The sequence below is a fragment of the Stomoxys calcitrans genome, chromosome 1 (genome assembly GCF_963082655.1).
Source record: "Stomoxys calcitrans chromosome 1, idStoCalc2.1, whole genome shotgun sequence".
NCBI lineage: Eukaryota > Metazoa > Arthropoda > Insecta > Diptera > Muscidae > Stomoxys > Stomoxys calcitrans.
Window position 1 is genome coordinate 267,613,320 of NC_081552.1, and position 13,230 is coordinate 267,626,549.

Below are 13,230 nucleotides of genomic sequence, written 5' to 3' on the forward strand. Positions count from 1 at the left end.
GACGACGACGACGAGTGCACTTCCAACTTAACCGTGTAAAGAACGTTTACTACGAGCCAAATCTTGCACAATGGGTTGAAATATATAATTTTTTCATTTCATTTTTTAATACAACTGAGTCATACTCATCTAGCAATTTTAAATTAGTAATGTACAAGACCTAACTGCTACCTAAATAGCTAGCATTAAGTAATTCAGAAATTCCACTCTATTATATTTAATTATGTGTGTCCATAATCCATAGGAGTTGTCTCCAGAAGCCTCCAGCAGGTGTATAATTTTCGAATATGTTGTTTAAATCAGAGTTCACGTGTATCCTCAGTTTATTGGCGTGTCTCTGTGCTGCGTAGGAGATCTCTTCCACCATGGTTTTCACGTTTAAGTCTCTGTGAAGATCGGCATTTTAAATATACCAAGGTGAAATATAATTCAAAACTAAGATTAAGGAATAAATATATTTTTGTCTTTAATAGAAGTAAAACGGCATTAAATTCGACCGGGGCGAAATTTGGATACCCACCACCTCGGGTATATATTTCGTCACAATCCGGTGAAAATTGGATAACTTAAGCACCCAAATTCGCCACGGACATTGAGTCCAATATATATGTCACTATTCAATTTTGTAGAACAAATTATTAACCGATCTGAACCATATTAAGGTCGGATATCGTGAGGTTCAGAAAAACTCACTGTTTCAAATTTCACCAAAATCGGGTAATAAATAAAGCTTTTATGGGCTTCAGTCCGCTTATCGAAAGATCGGTCTATATGGCAGCTATATCTAAATATAGTCCGGTCACAACCATATTTAGCTCAGATGTTTCAAATTTTAGCGAAATTGGGTAATAAATAAAGCTTTTATGGGCTTCAGACCCTTTATCGGCAGATCGGTCTATATGGCAGCTATATCTAAAAATAGTCCGATCTGAACCATATTTAGGTCAGATGACAGGAGACTTCAAATAACCCACTGTTCTAAATTTCAACGACATCGGGTAATAAATAAAGCTTATCGAATATAGCAGCTATATCCAAATATGGTCCGATTTGTTCCGTTCAAAAACTTAACCAGCGGACGGACAGACAGACAGACGTTAAATCGTCTTAGAACTTTACGATGATCCGAAATATATAAACTTTGTTGGGTCGGAAATTGATATTTCGATGTGTAGCAAACGGAATGACTAAATGAATATACCCCCTATCCTACGGTGGTAGATATAAAAATCCGTGCAAAATTTCAGCCAAATCGGACGGAAATTTCTTCTTTATATGGGAGTTATCCAATCCCATGCTATGGTGGTAGGTAAAACAAGTGAAAGCGTGCTATGTTCGGCCGGGCCGAATCTTATATATCCTCCACCATGGATTACATTATCGAGTTCTTTTCCCGGTATCTCTTTTCAGGCAAACAAAGGATAAAATATAAGAATTACTATCCTTTTGAAGCTATATCAAGTTATGGTCCGATTCAGGCCACAATTGAACTGAATATTGGAGACCATTGTAGAAATCATTATGTAAAATTTCAGCCAATTCGAATAGAATTGCGCCCTTTAGGGGCTCAAGAAGTAAAATAGGGAGGTCGGTTTATAGAGGCTCAAGAAGTCAAGGTCTAATATCGGTTTATATGACAGCTATATCACGTTATGAACCGATTTGAACCATACTTAGCACAGTTGTAGGAAGTCATAATAAAATACGTCATGCCAAATTTCAGCCAAATCGGATAGGAAATGCGCCCTCTAGATGCTCAAGAAGTAAAATAGAGAGATCGGTTTATATGGGAGCAGGCTATAGACCGATTCAGACCCTATTTGACACATATCATGGGAGAAACCGTTGTTCAAAATTTCAGCAAAATTGGATAATAATTACGCCCTCTAGAGATCGGTTTCTATGGCAGCTATATCAGGTTATGGATCGATTTGAACCATACTTAGCACAGTTATTAAAAGTCATAACAAACCACTTCATGCAAAATTTCTGCTAAATCGGATAGGAAATGCGCCCTCTAGAGGATCTAGAAGTTTATATGGGAGCCGTATCAGGCTATAGACCGATTCAGACCGTGTTTAACACTTATGTTGAAGATTATGGGAAAAGCCGTTGTTCAAAATTTCAGCAAAATTGGATAATAATTACGCCCTCTAGAGGCTCAAGAAGTCAAGATCCCAGATCGGTTTCCATGGCAATTATATCAGATTATGAACCGATTTGAACCTTATTTGACACAGTTGTTGAAAGTAACTCTAAAATACGTCATGCAAAATTTCAGCTAAATCGGATAGGAATTGCGCCCTCTGGAAGCCCAAGAAGTCAAGTCCCCAGATCTGTTTATATGACAGCTATATCATGTTATGAACCGATTTGAACCATACTTAGTACAGTTGTTAGAAGTCATAACGTTACACATCATGCAAAATTCAGCCAAATCGGATAATAATTGCGACCTCTAGAGGCTTAAGAAGTCAAAATTCCAGATCGAATTATATGGCAGCTATATCAGGTTATGAACCGATATGAACCATACTTACACAGTTATTGGAAGTTACAACGAAACACCTCATGCAAAATTTCAGCTAAATCGGATAAGAATTGCGCCCTCTAAAGGCTCAAGAAGTCAAGATCACAAATGTGATTATATGGCAACTATATCAGGTTATGGACCGATTTGAACCATTCTTAGCACAGTTGTTGGAAGTCATATCAAAACACGTCAGCCAAATCGTATAAGAATTGCGCCCTCTAGAGGCTCAAGAAGTCAACATCCAAGATCGGTTTATATGGCAGCTATATCAAAACATGGACCGATATGATCCATTTACAATTCCAACCGACCTACACCTATAAGAAGCATTTGTGTAAAATTTCAAGCTTTACTCCTTCGAAAGTTAGTATGCTTTCGACAGACAGACGGACGGACATGGCTAGATTGACTTAAAATGTCATGTCGATTGCAAATATATGTACTTTATGGGGTCTGAGACGAATATTTCGAGGAGTTACAAACAGAATGACGAAATTAGTATACCCCCATCCTATGGTGGAGGGTATAAGAACTAATAACTGGAATGTAATCTAACAAATTGCATCTTAAAAATTGCATTCTGAATATGTCGACCTTTGTAATTTTTGGCCAAGGTCGTGACACTGTGCGACACCCGTCCGTCGGCCAAAGTAACGTCATTTTTTGAACAGGTAAAGCTATACACTTGAAATTTTGCACAAATACTTCTTATTTATGTACCTTCAAATATGTCTTGGAACTGCAAAAGGGTAAAATCGGATATGTTGAGATATATGTACATAGCTTCCATACCGATTTAATTTTCTAGAGCCCCTGTAATACGCAATTATTATACTATTTAGCTGTAATTAAGCACCTAGTGTTTTGTTTTGGCCAAAAACCGGTTTGTAACCTGATTCCCATATAAATCATGTAATCTACCCTATGAAAATTTTTTTGACAAATGTAATCAATGGTAGAGGGTATATAAGCTTCTTACGCTCTCTTAGTTGTTTGTGCTACAGTCGAATAGACTATTATAGTATTGTACATTAGTTTGTCATGGCAAGAAGTTATAAGCCTATCGATAAGCAAAGAGTGACTTCTTAATCTTTATCTTTTCTTGTAATCAAGTGCCATATGTTAATGATACCGGTCAAATTACGCGTATAGCGTTGCTGTAGGGTATAAAGGAATGCTAGCATCCATCCCATTGTGCAAAATTGGTATACGAGTTCTGCTGCAACTAGCCACCAGTTAGAGAACCAGCCAAAACTGGTTAGTCATACATAATTAGTAATAGATCATGTATTACTAGCTACTCTGATTTTCACAAATATTAAGCCATAGACAGACAACTTGAATCTGAATCTTAAGAAAGTAACCACTTTTATAATCTTAAAAATCGCTGAAATTTTCGTGTCAGTCGTGTCAGTTTGATTCTAAGATTACTTGAACACTACATTCAATTACGAAATTGGCTTGGACTTGGTCAAGGGTAAATGTCCTCCACTTGGACTTGGGCACCCACCCACATTTTGTATATTTTTATTGGATGGGGAGAAGTTTCGAACAATCAACCCAGTTTTGCCTTGGCATCAAACTTTTCACACCTGCTCTTCAGTGGTCGCATTTTAATTATTAAACGATTAAAAAAAAACATTGTCGTTTGACTTACTCTTGGATTGGCGCTTTTAATTTATTCAAGATTATTTATATTTTGGAATGCTAAGCGTAAAACATAATAAAAATGAATGAACTCGCGAATTAAAAATGACAATTATATGGAGATTTATCCTTTTTAACAGAACATCGGGAGCTTGACATATAAATCCACATTTGAATCTGGAACAAATTTTAAATTCCTTAAACGTTGAACCAGCAATGTTACAGATTTTAAATTTTTTTTTAAAATTATTCTCTTTTTATAATTGATACAAAAAATATTTGGTCATGTTTATACCCTGCTACTGCTGCAATGCGAAATATTATAACTTGGTGCATTGATAACTATGCCGTTTGGCTCAGCATTAGGTAGATATGTAGGTTTCTACAGGCTCAAGGATAAACAATAATGGGAATTTTCCCATGAACAGTCAGTTAATAAACAGGGGGAGTCCGAACGACTTATCGTAGAGCAAACTACTTAGAAGAGAAGTCTTACCTGGCCGAGTAATTCACTAATGAAGGCAGCATTAGTGACGGGATAACGATCACTGAAACTTTATTTTGATGTTTTCGCCAAAATTCGGCCCTAGACGCTCAGTTTTAAAGACGGCCATACCAACCTCTGTGCCATGGTGGATTTAATCAGAAGTCACAGAAAAAAAAGACAAATAAGAGCGTGCTAAGTTCGATCGGGCCGAATCTTGTATAACCTCCACCATGGATCACATTTGTCGAGTTCTATGCGCGGTATCTCTTTTTAGGCAAACAAAGAATATTCAATAAGAGCTGTTATGCTTTTGGAGCTTTATCATGTTATAGTCCGATTCGAACCATAAATGAATGCTGAACATTGACGAAGTCATTGGGTAATATTTCAGTTCATTCGGATAAGAATTGCGCCTTGTAGGGACTCAAGAAGCATAATCAAGAGATAGGTTTATATGGGAGCAGTATCAAGCTATCTATCGATTCAGACCATATTAGACATGTATGTTGAAGGTCATGAGAGAAGCCGTTGTACAATATTTCTGCTAAATCGAGTGACAATAGCGCCCTCTAGAGGCTCAAGAAGTCAAGATCCCAGATGGGTTTATATGGCAGCTATGTCAAGTTATGTATCGATTTGCACCATACTTAGCACAGTTATTGGAAGTGATACCAAAACACCGCATGCAAAATTTCAGTCACATCGGATAAGAATTGCGCCCTCTATTGGCTCAAGAAGTCAAGATCCACGAACGGTTTATATGACAGCTATATCATAACATGAACCGATTTACAATCCCAATCCCATTTACAATCCCAACCGACCTACACTAATAAAAAGTATTTGTGCAAAATTTCTAGCGCCTAGCTTTACTCCTTCGAAAGTTAGCGTGCTTTTTACAGGCAGACGGACGAACATGGCTAGATCGACTTAAAATGACATGACGATCAAGAATATATACCTTATGGGGTCTTCGACGCATATATCGAGGTGTTACAAACAGAATGACGAAGTTAGTATACCCCATCCTATAGTAAGTATAGTAAACAAGTAAAAAGGCGAACTTTGGATATCCACTATCTCGGGTATGTACGTAAACCACCTTTCGTCAAAATCCGGTGAAAAATGCATACCTTATGCCAATAGCCGCTATATCGAAATATGTTCCGATTTGGACCAAATACTAATAAGTACAAGTCATTGTTCAATTGTTTATAACAAAATATTGATCTTTGTAGTAGCTATATCTAAAAATAAATCGATCTGAACCATATACGACACGGATATCGAAAAGCCTAACATAAGTCACTGTGTCAAATTGCAGTGAAATCGGATTATAAATGCGCCTTTTATGGGGCCAAGACTTTAAATCGAAATATCGGTCTATATGGCAGCTATATTCAAATCTGGACCGATCTAGACCAAATTGAAGAAGGATGTCGAATGGTCTCACACAACTCACTGGCCCAAATTTCGGCGACATCGAACAATAAATCCGCCCTTATTGGGCTCAAAACCTTAAATAGAGAGTTCGGTCTATAGGGCAGCTATATCCAAATCTGGACCGATCTGTGCCATAGTGCAGAAGTATGCCGAGAGGCTTAACTTAACTCACTGTCCCAAATTTCGACGACATCGGACAATAAATGCGCCTTTTTTGTGGGCGCTTTATCTAAATCAGGAAATTTTACATGGCATAGTACCTCACAAATGTTCCCAGCATTAGGAGGGGAAAACCATTTTTTTTTTGTGATGGTCTCGCCAGGATTTGAATCCAGGCGTTCAGCGTCATAGTCGGACATGCTAACCTCTGCGCTACGGTGGCCACTCCTTCATATTAAGTATTTTCTATTTTAAATGGTAGGTTAACTTTGCGTCTTCACAAAAATCTAAAATGAAGGTCAAAATATCGTTGAAAGTTTGGAAGTCCACCTTGAGACAAGACAACAGTAAACCCTAGTTAAAGACGCAAAAACGCCTTACAAATAGGAGCGTTTTGTTCAGTTTTTTTATACCCACCACCAAAGGATGAGGGTATTTTCATTTTGTCATTCCGTTTGCAACACATCGAAATATCCATTTCCGACCCTATTCTTGATCAGCATAAAAATCTAAGACGATCTAGACACGTCCGTCCGTCTGTCTGTCAGTCTGTTGAAATCACGCTACAGTCTTTAAAAATAGAGATATTGAGCTGAAACTTTGCACAGATTCTTTTTTTGTCCATAAGCAGTTTAAGTTCGAAGATGGGCTATATCGGACTATATCTTGATATAGCCCCCATATAGACCGATCGGTCGATTTAGGGTCTTAAATCCATAAAAGCCATATTTATTATCCGATTTTGCTGAAATTTGGGACAGTGAATTGCGTTAGGCCCTTCGACATCCTTCGTCAATTTGACCCAGATTGGTCCAGATTTGGATATAGCTGCCATATACACAGATTTTCCGATTTAAGATCTTAGACCCATAAAAGCCACATTTATTATCCGATTTTGCTGAATTTTGGGACAGTGAGATGTGTTAGACCCTTCGACATCCTTCTTCAATTTGGCCCAGATCGGTCCAGAATTGGATATAGCTGTCATATAGACCGATCCTCCGATTTAGGGACTTAGGCCCAAAAAAGCCACTTTTATTATCCAATTTCGCTGAAATTTGGGACACTGAGTTGTGTTAGGCCCTTCGACATCCTTCGTCAATTTGGTCCAGATCGGTCCAGATTCGGAATGAAAGGTGGTTTACATATATAGCCGAGCTGGTGGGTAACCAAAGTTCGGCCCGGCCGAACTTACCGCTAAGTTAAAAAAAAAGAATTCTTCAAAAAATAATAGTTGGATAGTCATCTATGAAATAAAATAAGAGTTCATCAGCTATCAAACAATTTGAAACAATTTGGTCATGTCCGTTAGTAAAAAGGAAATTAAGTTTAAAGATAACATCTTTTAAAGTTTTGTTTCTTTGGCTCGTTTTCATGGCTAAAATCTTACGAACAACGAAAAATCTTAAATTTTGGATCTTTTTTTCAGTGTATGTGTATGTTTTATGGAGTAAAATGCCAATTTTGCCTATGAACATTCCACTAAGGAACAGGGGCAAACTTCTCACCTATCAATGAGTGCAATCCGATTCAAGTTTAAGCTCAATGATAAGGGGTCTCCTTTTTATAGTCGAGTCCGAACGGTGTGCCGCAGTGCAACACCTCTTTGGAGTGAAGTTTTACATGGCGTATTACCTCACAAATGTTGCCAGCATTAGGAGGGGAAAGCCACCGCTGAAAATTTTTTCTGATGGTCCCGCCAGGATTCGAACCCAGGCGTTCAGCGTCATAAGCGGACAGGCTAACCTCTGCGGAGTATGTTTCATTAATGCTAGAAAAACTTTTATTAATATCATGAGCATAATTATTTCTATGTAGTTCGAATCCGACATTAAAGCCCTTATCCTCAAATACTCCTCAGCAGACACATGACCGATTAGGACACTATGAAACTCATATGGAAGGTATCTGATCAGGGCCACCTTGCATCGTGGAAAGATTCAAATGAAATTGGTTTGGAAACTATGCAAAATACATATAAGCTTCAAATTAATACATCCTTAAAGGAGACCCTTAGTCTCCTGTTATCGCGAATCGCTATCATGCAAATATACTTCCGTTCTATACTTCATTTTAATGGATGGTTGGATAAAACTATCCAAGATTAAATTTTTATAAAAGAAAAATTTTTCGAAATTGGACTTTTTTAAATCTTTTTTTTAATCTAATTTTTATAAAAAATTTTCATTGAAATAAAATTGTTGTCGAAAGTTTAATCGAAACTGAAATTTTGCAGCAAATTTTAAAACCAAAAATAAAGCAAAAAGCATGTCTGGGCATATTATATTAATAGTCTACGTACGTCATTTTATTATTTTCCTAGCGCCCCCCTTCTGCACCCAGTTTTTGTGAGAGCCGGGGTAATCACGTTGGCTTTCCAAGCTGTGAAAAAATTGGCAGAATCTAAGCCATAACATGGCAACATCGCAGCATCTATTGTTGTTGCCTTCAGTACTGCGGCTGTGAATGGGGGTATCCCCAAGCAGGCATACTATGTTGACGAAATGACTGTATGGTTGTAGGTCATTGTTTGCATTTCACGTTTCTTCACATTGCGAATTAAAAAGAATTATGGCCTATGACTCATTTGCAATTCGCATATTGGGTTTTTTTTTGGGTAGTAGAAAGGGAAGCATTAAACCAAAGTACATTGCCTTAAGGTTAAATTTAAATGTAAGAAACAACGACATCGGCCAACCATCATTCGACCGACTACCAACAACCATTGTCGTCGTCGTCGTCGATACTTTGCTCCAATTGACGATTGGCGATTGCCCCTTGTCGATACGGATACCAGATGTTTGCTTTCAATACACCCTCGTAAATCGATACATACATACCAATCTGTGTAGATAAGTATATAACAGAAATCAGATCTTGATCATTAATCAGGCTGGCAAAGTGGTAAAAAAACAAGTTAGGCATACCGGATGTGAAATGTGAAATGCGTAATGTATTATGTGTTAGGTGGTATTGCAAGCGTATTATGTATGGATGGGTGTACGTGTGAGTTAAGAATGAATTGAGATTTGTATGTATGTACCCGTGTGCGTCTATGTTCATTTGAAGTGAGCGATATTGCAGAAATATTTGCTGCTCTCAGAAACAGGTTTGTTTTACTTTCTATAAAACGTCATTGAAATTAGTTTACTTAACTAATTTGTTCAGAGTGTTAACAACTTATTTAAGTGTAAAGAGATCAGCATATTTGTTTTCTTTTCATTTTAAAACAAGTAAAAAGGCGTTAAGTTCGGCCGGGCCGAATTTTGGATACCCACCATCTCGGGAATATATGTGAAACAACTTTCGGTCTATATGGCAGCTATATCCAAATCTGAACCGATCTGGACGAAATTGAAGAAAGACTTCGTAGGGCCTAACACAACTCACTGTAGCAAATATCAGCAAAATCGGATTATAAATAACGAGAGATCGGTCTATATGGCAGCTATATCCAAATCAGGACCGATCTGGGCCAACTCGGACAATACGTCTTTTATGGGAGCAAGACTTTAAATCGAGAAATCGGTCTATATGGCAGCTATATCCAAATCTGAACCAATCTGGGACAAATTTATGAAAGATGTCGAAGGGTCTAACTCAACTCACTGTCCCAAATTTCAACAAAATCGGATAATAAATGTGGCTTTTATGGGCCTAAGACCCTAAATCGGCGGATCGGTCTATATGGCAGCTATATCCAAATCTGGACCGATCGAGGCCAGACTGAAGAGGGATATCGAAGGGCCTAACATAACTCACTGTCCCAAATTTCAGCAAAATCGGATATTAAATGCGCCTTTTATGGGTCCAAAAGATTAAATCGAGAGATCGGTCTATATGGCAGTTATATCTAAATCTGGACCGATATGTGCCATATTGCAGAAGTATGTCGCGGGGCTTACCTTAACTCTTTGCTCCAAATTTCGGCAATATCGGACAATAAATGCGCCTTTTATGGGCCCTAAGCCTTAAATCGAGAGATCGGTTTATATGGCAGCTATATCCAAATCTGGACCGATCTGGGCCAAATTGAAGAAAGATGGCGAAGGGCCTAACACAACTCACTGTCCCAAATTTCAACAAAATCGGATAATAAATGTGACTTTTATTGGCGCAAGACCCTAAATCGGCGGATCGGTCTATATGGCAGCTATATCCAAATCTGGACCGATCTGGGCCAAATTGAAGAAGGATATCGAAGGGCCTCACACAACTCACTGTAGCAAATTTCAGCAAAATCGGATAATAAATGCGCCTTTATGGGCCCAAAAGCTTAAATCGAGAGATCGGTCTATATGGCAGCTAAATCTAAATCTGGACCGATATGTGCCATATTGCTGAAGTATGTGGCGGGGCTTACCTTAACTCTCTGTCCCAATTTTCGGCGACATTGGACAATAAATGCGCTTTTTACAAGCCAAAACCTTAAATCGAGAAATCGGTCTATATGGCAGCTATATCCAAATCCGGACCGATCGAGGTCAAATTGAAGAAGGATATCGAAGGGCCTATCACAACTCACTGTAATCACAAAATCGGATAATAAATGTGGCTTTATGGGCCTAAGACTCTAAATCGGCGGATCGGTCTATATGGGGGCTATATCAAGATATAGTCCGAAATAGCCCATCTTCGAACTTAACCTTATGGACAAGAAACGAATCTGTGCAAAGTTTCAGCTCAATATCTCTATTTTTGAAGACTGTAGCGTGATTTCAACAGACGGCCGGACGGATAGACGGACGTACATGGATCGTCTTAGATTTTTTCGCTGATCAAGAATAGGGTTGGAAATGGATATTTCGGTGTGTTGCAAACGGAATGAATATAGGCTTCTGACAGGAACAAAGATCCGCAAAGGTCTTCTTTACCCGGGTGGCTCTATTATAGTTCAAGTATCGGGTTGCCCAAAAAGTAATTGCGGATTTTTCATACAGTCGGCGTTGACAAATTTTTTCACAGCTTGTGACTCTGTAATTGCATTCTTTCTTCTGCCAGTTATCAGCTGTTACTTTTAGCTTGCTTTAGAAAAAAAGTGTAAAAAAGGTTTTTTGATTAATTCTTCGTTCTAAGTTTTATTAAAAATGCATTTACTTTCTTTATATGGCAGCTATATCAAATCATGGACCGATTTGGCCCATTTACAATCCCAACCGACCTACACTAATAAAAAGTATTTGTGCAAATTTTCAAGCGGCTAGTTTTACTCCTTCGAAAGTTAGCGTGCATTCGACAGACAGGCGGACGGACGTACAAACGGAGGAACATGGCTAGATCGACTTTAAATGACATGAGGATCTGTCTCAACCATATACATACATCCCTTGTGCGGATCGAAGCTTAAAATTTTTCCTGGTTTGGCAGAAATTTGGTACGTATAGTAAAAAAGTCAAAATACCTGACTGGATTTCTGAGGCAAGAAACGTGGTTGAATGCTAATGAAATTGTGCTGGAGTCAGGAATAGTTTGGGCGATCAGGAGAATATTCCGGTTGTCGAAGGTGTGAGACATTTTGCCTAGTTTCTCAAAAAATTGGTACGTATAGTAAAATTATGCTCAGTCCGAGTGATCTGCCTTGAAATTTCGCACCGATACTTCATATCGGTTCGGATTTTGATATATCCCCATATAAACCGATCCCTAGTATTGTCTTCTTAAGACCCTAGAGGCCCCAATTTTGATCCGATTTGGCTGAAATTTTGCACAAAAACTTCCGAATCGATATATTAACAATTTAAGGTTTTGGATCCATAAAAGGCGCATTTATTATCCGATCTCGCCGTAATTTAAGATCGTGGGTTATGTTAGGCCCTTCGACATCCTTCTTTAATTTGGCCCAGATCGATCCAGATTTGGATATAGCTGCCATATAGACGCATCTCTCAATTTAAGGTTTTGGACCCATAAAAGGCGCATTTATTATCCGATCTCGCCGTAATTTAAGATCGTGAGTTATGTTAGGCCCTTCGACATCCTTCTTCAATTTGGCACAAATCGGTCCAGATGTGGTTATAGCTGCCATATAGACCAATCTCTCGATTTAAGGTTTTGGGCCCATAAAAGGCGCATTTATTGTCCGATATCGCCGAAATTTGGGACAGTCAGTTAAGCCCCTGGACATATTTCTGCAATTTGACCTAGATCGATCAAGATTTGCATATAGCTGTCATATAGACCGATCTCTCAATTTAATGTTTTGGGCCCATAAAAGGCGCATTTATTGCCCGATGTCGCCGAAATTTGGGAAGAGAGTTATGTTAGGCCCTTCGACATCCTTCGTCAATTTGGCTCAGATCGGTACAGAATTGGATATAGCTGCAAACTTTGGATACCCTGCCATATAGCTGTCTATATGGCAGGGTATCCAAAGTTCGGCCCGGCCGAACTTAACGCCTTTTTATTGTTTTCTATTGTTTACATGTAAATGATGAACGAAACTCATTGCCAGGTAAACAAAGTATTGACGTCGTTATAGAAAAACCAGTAAGGAAAGGCAAAAGTCGGGCGGAGCCGACTTTATAATACCCTACAATTATAAATTCGGGCAATATATAAGTATATATGTATATGAGAGATTTATCTAAATCTGAACCGAGTTTAGTGCAGATCGGTCGATATTTGTTGTTACTACGGCGATATAAGTGCAAATCGGGCGTTATATATATATGGGAGCTATATCTATATTTGAAACGGGATTGATGAAATTTTCCAGATATGTTAAGATCTGTAACAAAACAATCGATGCCAAATTTTGTGCAGATCGGTTGAACATTTTAGCTACTACGGCCATTTAAGTGCAAATCGGGCGATACATATATATGTGAGCTATATCGAAATCTGAACCGATTTTGAACAAATTAGGCAAATATGTCGAAATCAGTAACGAAACAATCCATGACAAATTTTGTGCAGATCGGTTGAAAATTTTAGCTACTACGACCATTTAAGTGCAAATCGG